This window comes from Azolla caroliniana, unplaced genomic scaffold (genome assembly GCF_043228905.1).
Source record: "Azolla caroliniana isolate FFs.n. ecotype wild unplaced genomic scaffold, voAzoCaro1.0.p SCAF_15, whole genome shotgun sequence".
In the NCBI taxonomy this organism is placed as follows: Eukaryota; Viridiplantae; Streptophyta; class Polypodiopsida; order Salviniales; family Salviniaceae; genus Azolla; species Azolla caroliniana.
The window spans coordinates 19,107,598-19,121,047 of record NW_028230450.1 but is presented as its reverse complement, the minus strand read 5'-3'; the positions used below and the strand labels follow the sequence as shown (position 1 = coordinate 19,121,047).

The 13,450-nt window shown below is 37.6% G+C and overlaps 12 non-coding genes across 12 annotated transcripts; all 12 read right to left on the bottom strand.

Moving 5' to 3' along the window:
- Nucleotides 1-7,182: 7,182 nt before the first annotated feature.
- On the bottom strand, nt 7,183-7,264 carry TRNAS-CGA (transfer RNA serine (anticodon CGA)). Its single transcript has one exon. It is a non-coding gene; the product is annotated as a tRNA-Ser (tRNA).
- Nucleotides 7,265-8,738: 1,474 nt separating this feature from the next.
- Nucleotides 8,739-8,817, bottom strand: TRNAS-CGA (transfer RNA serine (anticodon CGA)). The gene has a single exon. It is a non-coding gene; the product is annotated as a tRNA-Ser (tRNA).
- Nucleotides 8,818-9,524: 707 nt separating this feature from the next.
- Nucleotides 9,525-9,606, bottom strand: TRNAS-CGA (transfer RNA serine (anticodon CGA)). Its single transcript has one exon. It is a non-coding gene; the product is annotated as a tRNA-Ser (tRNA).
- A 119-nt stretch (nt 9,607-9,725) lies between these two features.
- TRNAS-CGA (transfer RNA serine (anticodon CGA)) lies at nt 9,726-9,804 on the bottom strand. The gene has a single exon. It is a non-coding gene; the product is annotated as a tRNA-Ser (tRNA).
- Nucleotides 9,805-9,896: 92 nt separating this feature from the next.
- On the bottom strand, nt 9,897-9,978 carry TRNAS-CGA (transfer RNA serine (anticodon CGA)). The gene has a single exon. It is a non-coding gene; the product is annotated as a tRNA-Ser (tRNA).
- Nucleotides 9,979-10,098: 120 nt separating this feature from the next.
- TRNAS-CGA (transfer RNA serine (anticodon CGA)) lies at nt 10,099-10,180 on the bottom strand. Its single transcript has one exon. It is a non-coding gene; the product is annotated as a tRNA-Ser (tRNA).
- A 120-nt stretch (nt 10,181-10,300) lies between these two features.
- TRNAS-CGA (transfer RNA serine (anticodon CGA)) lies at nt 10,301-10,382 on the bottom strand. The gene has a single exon. It is a non-coding gene; the product is annotated as a tRNA-Ser (tRNA).
- Nucleotides 10,383-10,644: 262 nt separating this feature from the next.
- On the bottom strand, nt 10,645-10,726 carry TRNAS-CGA (transfer RNA serine (anticodon CGA)). Its single transcript has one exon. It is a non-coding gene; the product is annotated as a tRNA-Ser (tRNA).
- A 1,113-nt stretch (nt 10,727-11,839) lies between these two features.
- Nucleotides 11,840-11,921, bottom strand: TRNAS-CGA (transfer RNA serine (anticodon CGA)). The gene has a single exon. It is a non-coding gene; the product is annotated as a tRNA-Ser (tRNA).
- A 413-nt stretch (nt 11,922-12,334) lies between these two features.
- TRNAS-CGA (transfer RNA serine (anticodon CGA)) lies at nt 12,335-12,416 on the bottom strand. The gene has a single exon. It is a non-coding gene; the product is annotated as a tRNA-Ser (tRNA).
- Nucleotides 12,417-12,536: 120 nt separating this feature from the next.
- On the bottom strand, nt 12,537-12,618 carry TRNAS-CGA (transfer RNA serine (anticodon CGA)). The gene has a single exon. It is a non-coding gene; the product is annotated as a tRNA-Ser (tRNA).
- A 251-nt stretch (nt 12,619-12,869) lies between these two features.
- Nucleotides 12,870-12,951, bottom strand: TRNAS-CGA (transfer RNA serine (anticodon CGA)). The gene has a single exon. It is a non-coding gene; the product is annotated as a tRNA-Ser (tRNA).
- Between the last annotated feature and the right edge of the window lie 499 nt (nt 12,952-13,450).

Here is a 13,450-nt window from a genome sequence, read left to right as displayed (position 1 = left end):
CCTTGGTTCAAGGCCCCCGCGGTCCCGCCTCTTTCCACACGCAAAGAGCGTAACAACTCGTCACCGTGATACAAACGTATTCCTAACCGGCTACTAACCGGCATGGTTAATGATCGTAATACACGCGTAAGATAGATTCTATTCAGCACAAAGCGGTTAATTAATGAAAGTGTTGTTGTTCTAAATCTTGTTTAATCTTTGAAGCTTTAGTTAATTACCGTTTTGTGCTTAATAGAATCTATCTTACGCGTGTATTGTGATCATTAACCACGCCGGTTAGTAGCCGGTTAGGAAACATTTGTATCACGGTCTACGCCTACCCCACTTGCACCACCCCTTTGGTGAAGTGTCCTAGAGGGACACCCTGTGTTAGGGCTAGTCCTACCCCAAGGAGTAACAAATGTATTAATAACCTACCACCGGATGTCATCATATCCGTTATTGACTTTGCAAAAAACTATACATTTAATGTTCAAAATGAGGTTCAATCAATGCATTGGTACAATGATCAATGTACAATACTTGTACATAATTGCTATTGGAGACAAGACGGTGAGTTACATAAGAAATCAATATTTTAGATTTCAGATGATAAAAAGCATGATACATTATTTGTTCAACATTGTTTTAAGCTTCACCATGCAGATTTATTGTCTCTAGGGTTTAGCTTTATCCGCCATTGGGTCTGGTTTGATGGTGTTGCCTCGTAGTTTAAAGCGGCACGATCGTTCTACTTTATCGCTAAGTAATTTTTAATCCATATGTTTAGTACTTATAATGCAATGTCTAAGGAAGTAATTATTGTGTCAGTGCTCATCCTTCACGTGAATCAATACTACTTGTAATTCTCCTACTTGTTGGGTTCAAAGTTTACATCTTAATATGGTACTCCCTATTGCGTTTGTACTAATTATCTACACACTAACTGTATTCTTGCAAGACAAGTGGGTATTCTCCTATCATGTCACCTCCAACTTAGTTCTATCCGCCCTTGTGCATCAATACTATTTTATGTTTTTAGCTACATAAAAAACTCTTGATAGACAACACGGTACTATTCAAACGGATGCATGCATACTAATTATGCTTGTAACTATTTTAAGTGTTCTTGATTGATCACATAGTACTATCCTTTCACGTGAATCTATGTTTATTATCTCTTAATCCCTGTAGAGTGTTCTCCATAGACACATTGTACTGTGTTGTGTGATGTATCTGTACTAAATCAGTAGAGTGTTGAAGGATATAAAGTACTCGTCTTGTACTCATATTATTGTCCATTCTTAAAAGTTTGCACTAATTATCTTTTAATCTATGTTGATAGTTCTCCATGGGCACATTGTACTGTACTCTGTGTTGTATCTGTACTAAATCAGTATTAATGGATGTAAAGTACTTGTTGTCGCGAAGCTTCGCGCACGTGTGTTACTTGGGCGGGACCACGGGGGTCTTGGACTAGAGAGTACGAAGGGATAGAGAAGACCCGAGGTTTGCTTTACGGCAATACTACTTCCCAACCCCTTCCCGACCAAGGGCTCATTGCCCCTATTGTGGGGCCGGTGGCTTTCGTTGATCACGACTCGTCGAGTTTTCGAGATCATCGCACGAGCCAAGTGATCAAATGGGTACAAGCAAAGATGAGCACGCAAGGTGAAGGCACAAGGGGACGATAACACAAACACGAATGCTCGTACATCTTTATGAGGAGGAGAGGTGCATGGGCACGCCTGAAGGCTGCCTCGTCACAAGACGCCGAACGTACAAGGAAAGGGACGAGAATACAAACACGAATGCTCGTACGTCTTTATGAGGAGGAGAGGTGCATGGGCATGCCCGTACACTCCCTTGTAACAAGACATCAAACGTACAAGGAAGACACAAAACACACGCATAAATGCTCGTACGCCTTTATGAGGAGGAGAGATGCATGGGCAAGCCCGAACGCTCCATCGTCACAAGACGACCGAACGTACAAGGAAGACACAAAACACACGCACAAATGCTCGTGCACCTTTATGAGGAGGAGAGGTGCATGGGCACACCCGAAACTCTCCCTTGTCACAAGAAGGCCGAACGTACAAGGGGACGAGAACAAATAAAGAAAGAAAGAAAAAACACGAATGATTTTGGCCAAAGAAATATATGTGTGTTCGATTCCAACACAAGAGGGCCCTTTATAAAATAGGGTTTGATTACAATGTTGCAACTTCTAGTTAACCACAAGCTCAACAAAACATAAATACTAAATGCTCTTAGAGACAAAAGCAAATCCAAACACGAAGCACGAACACGAAGAAGACGAACACACGAGCACCACAAAAATGCCGACCCCAACGAACCACGACCACCCGAACGGCGAGCACACGGGCTCGCAACGACAAACAGGGGCGAAGCAACGTCGAACCAACTAAGCTCGGGCTCAACAGAACCATAAACAAGCACTTCGACTGCCAACGCGAAGAAGACGAGCACGTGGCGATTAGGGGATGAAGGGGTATGAGATGAAGAGAAATGGTGAAGATGAAGATGAAGAGCTCCGAAGGAAAAATGGCGATAGTCTCCTCCTCCCAAAACGTTCTTCCAAATGAGCCCCCCTCGACCTCCTTTTATAGGAAAAAAAGAAGGGAGGTCGCCAATTTTGTCTTCAATGCAAAAGGAATAAAGTTTCTTAAATCACGTTGCATTGTAAGACCAAATTTGAACCATACACCTCTAGCTAGAAGTCAAGGTGACTACCCACTAGTCCATTAACTCTCTAATTCTATATCTACAAATTCAGAGCATGTCTCCCCTCTACTTTTTATCTCTCCTCTCTCTTACTTTTTACACAAGCTTCTATACCTCCTTTCCACCCTTTCTTTTACATGTGCACAATTAATTGCGTTTGTGTGCACACACATTGCACATGCACATTTTGACCCCCCTTTTCGTCGGTTTTTCCCATTCTCACCCTAGACTATGACAAAGCGCTGATGACGAGACTACAACCGATAAGGTTACAAATGTGGAACTCGACATGATGGGGATAGAAACTCGGGAAGTTGGGAGCAACAAGATGATGAGCTTAAGACATTGGGAACAATACAAGAGCATAAAGACAGAGATTTAAATCAAGGAGAGAAGATGGGGCTAAACAAGAATACTAGATCGACGTGTCAGTGTCTGGTGTTGAATCCCTTGAAAGGGACTAAGGAGGTTACAAGTATTTATACTGTGAGTTGAAGTATATGTGTTAGAATATTCTCGAGAATATTCTAAAACCCTCTTGAACTTTCTAAAAACTCCTACAACTTAAATATATAATCTAGTAATAATATACTAAGATATACATAACATGACTATGTATTTGGATGTGTTGGTTAGAACATAACACTGGACTATAATACATGAGGTTCATGAGCACATATTGGGGGAGGTCTCTCTGTTTAATGCTTGAAAGGCGCCCTATTAATACATTGTAGTTGGCAACTGAAAAACATCCTCTAGTAGTTCACTATTTGTACATTGTATCTAGATCGGTTATTAATTTGGATGATTGACAAGTGAATCGATATATTTCATCTTTCTTCTAAAGTGTTTAGAGTATTTATTGCGCTTGTTTTGTAAGTGTTCATGGTAATTATAGAGTTGCTTGTTTCTAGGGTTAAGGGTGTGAAGTCTTTATTCAAGTATCAATACTTAGTAGCATAAATATGGCCCAAACTTATTCAAGTATCAATACCAATAGTCTAATCCCTATTGTGCTAAGTCTCTATTCAACTCTGACTATGTCCCAAACTTATTACAATATACATATTAGTTTAGTACAAATGTGAATGTCAAATGTTCACTAATACATAGTAGTCTCCCAACTTTTCTCAGTTAGACGGATATAACATATGTCATTATAATACTGATATGAATGTCAAATGTTCACAGATACATACATCTTAGTTTAGTACTAATATGAATGTCAAATGTTCCCAAATACACAGACGGAGATAGTATCTTATTTGAAATCAACACAATCATGGTTGCATGACAATTGACAATAGAATACATTCTCATTCTCTACAATTAGCAATATAGAATTTCACATTACGCTTACAACACTAGATGAGTGAACTGGAGTCAATACAACATTTCACATTCGCAATTTAGACAGTATTTTGGTATTACAAATAGTTCAAGTACAAACATCACTAACAGTTCAACTGTAGTTCAACACAATCATGGTTGCATGACAATTGACAATAGAGTACATTCTCATTCTCTACAATTAGCAATATAGAATTTCACATTACGCTAACAACACTAGATGAGTGAACTGGAGTCAGTTCAGCATTTCACATTAGCAATTTAGACAATATTTTGGTATTACCAATAGTTCAAGTACAAACATCACTAACAGTTTAGCTATAGTTCAAGTACAAACTTCTCAATAGAAAGGCAATCAGGCACCATTTCACAAATTCGTCGATCTTGTAATGCGCTTGTTATTGGTGCCAGTCTTTTGTGATTTTACATTCTTCTTTATCTTAAAGACTTTAGGTATCAGTTTACTAAGTGGCACTTCATCATCAGAGGCATCAGAGACAATGTTGGATGTACGGGCACCTTGTACCAGTGGCAAGCTTGAGAGAGCAACTATGTTTTCTGTAACTGCAATGCTTGTACACACATCTACAAAGTTACTGTTGATAGTCAAATTATCACTCATCTTGTTCTCCACATGTTGTTGATCCTATATGTGGGTTGTGGTAGTACTCATGGTCAAGTCCTGACTGATGATGATAGTCATCTCATTCTTAAGACCACCATGCTCCTCTTCCTGGGTGGTCTTTATTGCCCTATCCTCATGGGTGATGCTAGTATGCTCGTTCTCAGTACAATTAGGCTCATGTATGTGGGTTGTAGCAATACTCATGGTGAACTCCTCTTGGCTGGTGATAGTCAACTCATTCTTAAGACCACCATCCTCCCCTTCTTGGGTGGTCTTTATTGCCCTATCCTCATGGGTGATGCTAGTAAGCAAATTCTTAGTACAATCAGGCTGTTGTATGTGGGCTCTGGCAGTACTCATGGTCAATTCCTCTTGTACGGTGGTTGTCACCTCATTCTTAAGACAATTGTGCCCCCCTTCTTGGGTGGTCTTTATTGCCCGATCCTCATGGGTGATGCTAGTATGCTCGTTCTCAGTACAATCAGGCTCCTCTTCAGTACTAGGGATATTCTTTCCACACTCCTCATGGGCTTCTTTAGACAAATTGTTGTTTGTACATGCCAGGTGCTCTTCAAATATGAATGCTCCTACTTCCTTCTTTTCACAGTCCTCATGTGTGGAAGATGTGCTTCCAGAGTCTGCCTCCGTGCAAAGGTTAGTCCCAGAATCTTACTCTTCACTTGTGCTCCATATAGTTCCCGATTCGTTTGATTGTAGTTGGGAATCTAACTACTCTTGTAAGCCTAAATAATGGGATCCCAGAGAATATTAGTATCAACTCACATACTCAAAAGTTTGCGAACATACCAGCAACTATGAACATAGGAGGTTAATAGCCTCATTTTTACATATTGTTACATCGTCATACTGTACAACCGTAGACAACCCATTGCAAGTGGTAGGGTCAGTCATCTTCTCCACAACATCTAAGTGTTCATCAGATTTAGGGATGGTGCCAATCGTAGGTTGGAGCTCATTGTCAATCAAGTTTGTTAGGTTCGTTAGGTACGGTATGGATACCATACGTATATAATGTATTAATATGTGTATAGTACCTCCCAATTTAAAAATACGTTAAATACATTTTCTTAATATGTTAAATACTTATAAAATACGTATAGTACGTCAAATACTTCTAGAATTTGAAAATTATTTACCTTTCTAAAAAATATCTATAATATTGTAAAAAACATCTATGTTTACACAATTTTGTGATGTAAAGGATAGTTCTACATCCTAAAATGCATATAAGACATTTGAACATTTCACATCCTAAAATACTTATTCTATAAATCAGTGTAAGTGTGTATCACGATATTCTACATCAAATTGAAATTATTTACAATTATGCCTTCATAGATTGAGGAATCGTCTACGATTATCACACTCATGATAGGTTTCTCTTTTCTTCGTTCTTCTTCTTCTTTTGAACTATCTTCTATGATTATCACACTCCAAGTCAGGACAGGTTTATGTCTTCTTTTCTCTCTTCTTCTTCTTCTTCATCTTCTTCATCGTCGTCTCTTCTATTCTTCTTTCTTCCTTCCTTTGGCTTCTTTTTCACTAAAATCTTTTTTTTTCTTTAGCTTTTTGTTGGGGTTTTACTTACGTTTTCTTTATAACTACGTATTATACTTGTTTTTTTATAAATACGTTAAATACCATATTGGACAAATGTACATGATATTTGACTGAACAACATTGAGGTACAATACGTACTATACAAATGATGAGGTACTATCCGTATTTAAACGTTAAATACGGGTACGTAAACAACCATGTTGTCAACAGAAGCTTTCATAATAGTATCTATAGAATGCACCAAAAGCACCACTATAATAGGGTTGTTATGATCTAAATCATTGTTTTCTTAGAGGGCTTTTGAAATGTACCTGGAAGTGTAATAAATATGTCTTCATGATCATGCTTTGGACTCGTATCTCCCTCACCTAAGATCATTTCGTCATCAGCTAGTAACACAATTACATGGTATTAGACAATGCATTAGGTTGATCACTCTCCAGGTGAGAACATATTGTAGCTCTTAGTTTCAAATTTTTAGCCACTCGGCCAAGTCAACGATGGTGCTTATTATTTTTACATATCAATTAGCTTATATGGTAGCTCTTAATCGCAAATTTTTATGTTCCACAATAACAATGCATTGACTATAGGATACGATCCTACGCAGGCAATGCCCAACTTATTTCAGGTCTATCGCCCTAACCACCTGGCCAAGTTATATCATTTTTACACATAAGGTATATCTTATATGATAGCTCTTAATTACACATTTTAATGTCCACAATAACAGTACATTGACTATAGCATTTGAACCTACACAAGCAATTCCCAACTGATTTCGAGTCTATCGCCTTAACCACTCGACCAAGTCAAAGATAGTGCTTACCATTTTTACACATCAATTATCTTATATGGTAGCTCTTAATCACAAATTTTTACGTTCCACAACAATAATGTGTTGACTGTAAGATTCGAACCTACACAGGTAATGCCCAATAGATTTCGAGTCTATTGCCTTGACCACTTGGCCAAGTCAACGGTGGGTGCTTACCATTTTTATTACAAATCAAGTAGCTCCTAATCGCAATTTCAAACCGACATAGCCAATGCCCAATAAGGTTCAAGTCTATCGGCTTAACTACTCGAACAAGTCAATAATGGTGCTTAGCATTTTTATTACCCATCAAGTATCTTATATTGTAGCTCTTAGTCACAAAATTTTCTGTTCGAACCTACGCAAACAATGCCGAATTGATTTTGAGTCTATCAACTAAACCACTCGGTAAAATCAACGATGGTGCTTATCCTTTCTCTATGGTAGCTCTTAATCACAAATATTTATGTTCTACAAAAAATAACAATGCGCTGACTATAGGATTCAAACCTACGTAGGCAATACCCAACTGATTTCGAGTTTATTGCCTTAACCACTCGGCCAAGTCAACACTGGTGCTTATCATTTTATCAATCATCTTAATATGGTAGCTCTTAATCAAAAAAAATTATGTTCCATAATAACAATGCGTTGACTATAGGATTCGAGCCTATGTAAGCAATGCCCAACTACTTCAAGTCTATCGCCTTAACCACTCGACAAAGTCAACGATAGTGCTTTTCATTTATACACATCAATTATCTTAAATGGTAGCACTTCATCGAAAATTTTCATGTCCGATAATAAAAATACGTTGACTATAGGATTCGAACCTATGTAGGCAATGCCCAACGGTTTTCGAGCCTATCACCTTAACCACTAGTCAAATCAAAGATGGTGCTTTTTACCATTTTTAACATCAATTACATTAATATGGTAGCTCTTATCACAAATTTGAATGTTCCATAATAACAATGCGTTGACTATAGGATTCGAACAAAGGCAAGCAATGCCCAACTAATCTCGAGTCTATCAACCAAACCACTCGACCAAGTCAATGATAGTGCTTATCATTTTTACACATCAATTATCTTATATGGTAGCTCTTAATAGCAATTTTTTATATTCCACAATAACAATGCGTTGACTATACGACTCGAACCTACGCATGCAATGCCCAATTGATTTCGAGTTTATTGCCTTAATCACTAGTCAAGTCAAAGATGGCACTTACCATCCTTACACATTAATTATCTTATAAGGTAGCTCTTAATCGCAAATGTTTATGTTCCACACTAACAATGCGTTGATTGTAGAATTCGAACCTACGCAGCCAATGCCCCAAAGATTTCAAGTGTATTGCCTTAACCACTCGGCCAAGTCCACGATGGGTGCTTAGTCGTACCACTTTTATAGATCAATTATCTTATGTGGTAGCTCTTAATCGCAAATTCTTATGTTCCATTATAACAATGTGTTGACTATAGGATTCGAACCTACGCCGGCAATGCCCAACTGATTTCGAGTCTATCACCTTAACCACTGGTCAAATCAAACGTGGTGCTTACCATTTTTACACATTATTTATCTTATACTGTAGCTCTTAATCACAAATTTTTATATTCCACACTAATAATTCGTTGATTGTAGGATTCGAACCTACGCAGGCAATGCCCAATAGATTTCGAGTCTATCACCTTAACAACTCGGCCAAGTCAATGATCGGTGCTTGCCCATTTTATGCAAATTAAGTAACTTATATTGTAGCTCTAATCACAAGTTTTTATGTTGCACAATAATAATGTGTTGAGTATAGGATTCGTACACAACCAATGCCCAATATGGTTCAAGTCTATGGCCTTAACTACTCAAACAAGTCAACGTTGTCGTCAAACGTCTTAAAATCCAGTTATTTTATGATGCACAATTGTAATGCTTTGATTGTAGGATTCAAACCTAGGCAGGCAATGCCCAACAGATTTCGAGCCTATCACCTTAACCACTCAGCCAAGTCAATGATGGTGCTTATCATTTTTACACATCAATCCTCTTAATATCATAGCTCTTAATCACAAATTTTTATGTTCCATAATAACAATGCGTTTGCTATAGGATTCGAACCTAGAAGCAATGCCCAACTATTTTGAGTCTATCGCCTAAACAACTCGACCAAGTTAATCATAGTGCTTATCATTTTTACACATAAATTATCTTATATGGTAGCTCTTAATCACAAATTTTTATATTCCGTAATAACAATGCATTGACTATAGGATTCAAATCTACGTAGGCAATGCCTAACTGGTTTCGAGTCTATCACCTTAACCACTAGTCAAATCAAACATGTTCCTTAAATTTTTTACACTTTAATTATCTTATATAGTATCTCTTAATCGTAAATTTTTATGTTCCACACTAACAATGCGTTGACTGTAGGATTCGAGCCTACGCAGGCAATGCCCAATAGATTTCGATTCTATCGCCTTAACCACTCGGCCAAGTCAACGATGGTGCTTATCGTTTTTAATCACTGGTCAAATCAAAGATACTGCTTACCATTTTTACACATTAACTATCTTATATGTAGCTCTTAATCGCAAATTTCTATGTTCCGTAATAACAATGCGTTGATTGTAGGATTCGAATCTACGCAGGCAATGCCCAATAGATTTCGAGTCTATCGCCTTAACCACTCGACCAAGTCCACGATGGGTGCTTAGTGGTACCACTTTTATACGTCAATTATCTTATCTATTAGCTCTTAATCACAAATTCTTATGTTCCATAATAACAATGTGTTGACTATAGGATTCAAACCTACGCCGGCAATGCCCAACTAATTTCGAGTCTATCGCCTTAACCACTCAGCCAAGTCAACGATGGTGCTTATCATTTTTAATCACTGGTCAAATCAAACGTGGTGCTTACCATTTTTACACATTAATTTACTTTTATGGAAGCACTTAATCGCAAATTTTCATGTTCCAAAGTAACAATGCGTTGACTGTAGGATTCGAACCTACGCAGGCAATGCCCAATAGATTTCGAGTCTATCGCCTTAACCACTCGGCCAAGTCAACGATGGTACTTATCATTTTTAATCACTGGTCAAATCAAAGATACTGCTTACCATTTTTACACATTAACTATCTTATATGGTAGCTCATAATCGCAAATTTTTATGTTCCACACTAACAATGCGTTGATTGTAGGATTCGAGCCTACGTAGGCAATGCCCAATAGATTTCGAGTCTATCGCCTTAACCACTTGGCCAAGTCAACAATGGGTACGTCAATTATCTTATGTGATAGCTCTTAATCGCAAATTCTTATGTTCCATAATATCTTAATCGCAAATTCTTATGTTCCACAATAACAATGCGTTGACTGTAGGATTTGACCCTACGCCGGCAATGCCCAATTGATTTCGAGTCTATCACCTTAACCTCTGGTCAAATCAAACGTGGTGCTTACCATTTTTACACATTAATTATCTTATACGGAAGATCTTAATCGCAAATTTTTATGTTTCACACTAATAATGCGTTGACTGTAGGATTCGAACCTACGCAGGCAATGCCCAATAGATTTCGAGTCTATCGCCTTAACCACTCGGCCAAGTCAACGATCAATGCTTGCCCATTTTATGCAAATTAAGTAACTTATATTGTAGCTCTAATCACAATTTTTTATGTTGCACAATAATAATATGTTGAGTATAGGATTCATAGACAACCAATGCCCAATAGGGTTCAAGTCTATGGCCTTAACTACTCGAACAAGTCAACGTTATCGTCAAGCGTCTTAAAATCCAGTTATTTTATAAAGCACAATTGTAATGCTTTGATTGTAGGATTCAAACCTAGGCAGGCAATGCCCAACAAATTTCGAGCCTATCACCTTATCCACTCGGCCAAGTCAACGATGGTGCTTATCATTTTTACAAATCAATCCTCTCACTATCATAGTTCTTAATCACAAATTTTTATGTTCCATAATAACAATGCGTTTACTATAGGATTCGAACCTAGAAGCAATGCCCAACTATTTTGAGTCTATCGCCTAAACAACTCGACCAAGTTAATCATAGTGCTTATCATTTTTACACATAAATTATCTTATATGGTAGATCTTAATCGCAAATTTCTATGTTCCGTAATAACAATGCGTTGACTATAGGATTGGAATCTACGTAGGCAATGCCCAACTGGTTTCGAGGCTATCACCTTAACCACTGGTCAAATCAAACATGATCCTTAAACTTTTTACACATTATTTATCTTATTCGCAAGCTCTTAATCACAATTTTTTATGTAAATTATCTTATATGGTAGCTCTTAATCGCAAATTTCTATGTTCCGTAATAACAATGCATTGACTATAGGATTCGAATCTACGTAGGCAATGCCCAACTGGTTTCGAGGCTATCACCTTAACCACTGGTCAAATCAAACATGGTCCTTAAACTTTTTACACATTATTTATCTTATTCGCAAGCTCTTAATCGCAATTTTTTATGTAAATTATCTTATATGCAGCTCTTAATCGCAAATTTCTATGTTCCGTAATAACAATGCGTTGACTATAGGATTCGAATCTACGTAGGCAATGCCCAACTGGTTTCGAGGCTATCACCTTAACCACTGGTGAAATCAAACATGGTCCTTAAACTTTTTACACATTATTTATCTTATACGGAAGCTCTTAATCACAAACTTTTATGTTCCACAGTAATAATGCGTTGACTGTAGGATTCGTACCTACGGAGGCAATGCCCAATAGATTTCGAGTTTATCGCTTTAACCACTCGGCCAAGTCAACGATGGTGCTTATCGTTTTTAATCATTGGTCAAATCAAATATAGTGCTTACCATTTTTACACATTAATTATCTTATATGGTAGCTCTTGATCGCAATTTTTTATGTTCCACACTAACAATGTTTTGATTGTAGGATTTGAACCCACGCAGGCAATTCCCAATAGATTTCGAGTCTATCGCCTTCACCAGTCGGCCAAGTCAACGATGGATGCTTAGACCTACCACTTTTATACATCAATTAACTTATGTGATAGTTCTTAATAGCAAATTCTTATGTTGCATAATAACAATGTGTTGACTGTAGTATCACCTTAACCATTGGTTAAATCAAACGTGGTGCTTACCGTTTTTACACATTAATTATCTTATACGCAAGCTGTTAATCGCAAATTTTTATGTTCCACAGTAACAATGCGTTGACTGTAGGATTCGAACCTACGCAGGCAATGCCCAATAGATTTCGAGTCTATCGCCTTAACCACTCGGCCAAGCCAACAGTGGTGCTTATCGTTTTTAATCATTGGTCAAATCAAAGAAAGTGCTTACCATTTTCACACATTAACTATCTTATATGGTAGCTCTTAATCGCAAATTTTTATGTTCCACACTAACAATGCGTTGATTGCAGGATTCGAACCTACGTAGGCAATGCCCAATAGATTTCGAGTCTATCGCCTTAACCTCTCGGCCAAGTCAACGATGGGTGTATTCTCATACCACTTTTATAGGTCAATTATCTTATGTGATAGCTCTTAAACCCAAAGTTTTATCTTCCATAATAACAATGTGTTGACTGTAGGATTCGAACCTATGCTGGCAATGCCCAATTGATTTCGAGTCTATCACCTTAACCACTAGTCAAATCAAACAGGTGCTTACGCTCTTTCTACATTAATTGTCTTATACGAAAGCTCTTAATCGCAAATTTTTATGTTCCACACTAATAATGCGTTGACTGTAGGATTCGAACCTACGCAAGCAATGCCCAATAGATTTCGAGTCTATCACCTTAACCACTCGGCCAAGTCAACGATCAATGCTTGTCCATTTTATGCAAATTAAGTAACTTATATTGTAGCTCTAATCACAATTTCTTATGTTGCACAATAATAATGTGTTGAGTATAGGATTCGTACACAACCTACGGCCAATAGGGTTAAAGTCTATGGCCTTCACTACTCGAACAAGTCAACGTTATCGTCAAGCGTCTTAAAATCCAGTTATTTTATGATGCACAATTGTAATGCTTTGATTGTAGGATTCAAACCTAGGCAGGCAATGCCCAACATATTTTGAGCCTATCACCTTAACCACAGGGCCAAGTCAACGATGGTGTTTATCATTTTTACACATCAATGCTCTCAATATCATAGCTCTTAATCACAAATTTTTCTGTTCCATAATAACATTGTGTTTACTATAAGATTCGAACCTACAATCAATGCCCAACTATTTTGAGTCTATCGCCTAAACAACTCGACCAAGTCAATCATAGTGCTTATCATTTTTACACATAAATTATCTTATATG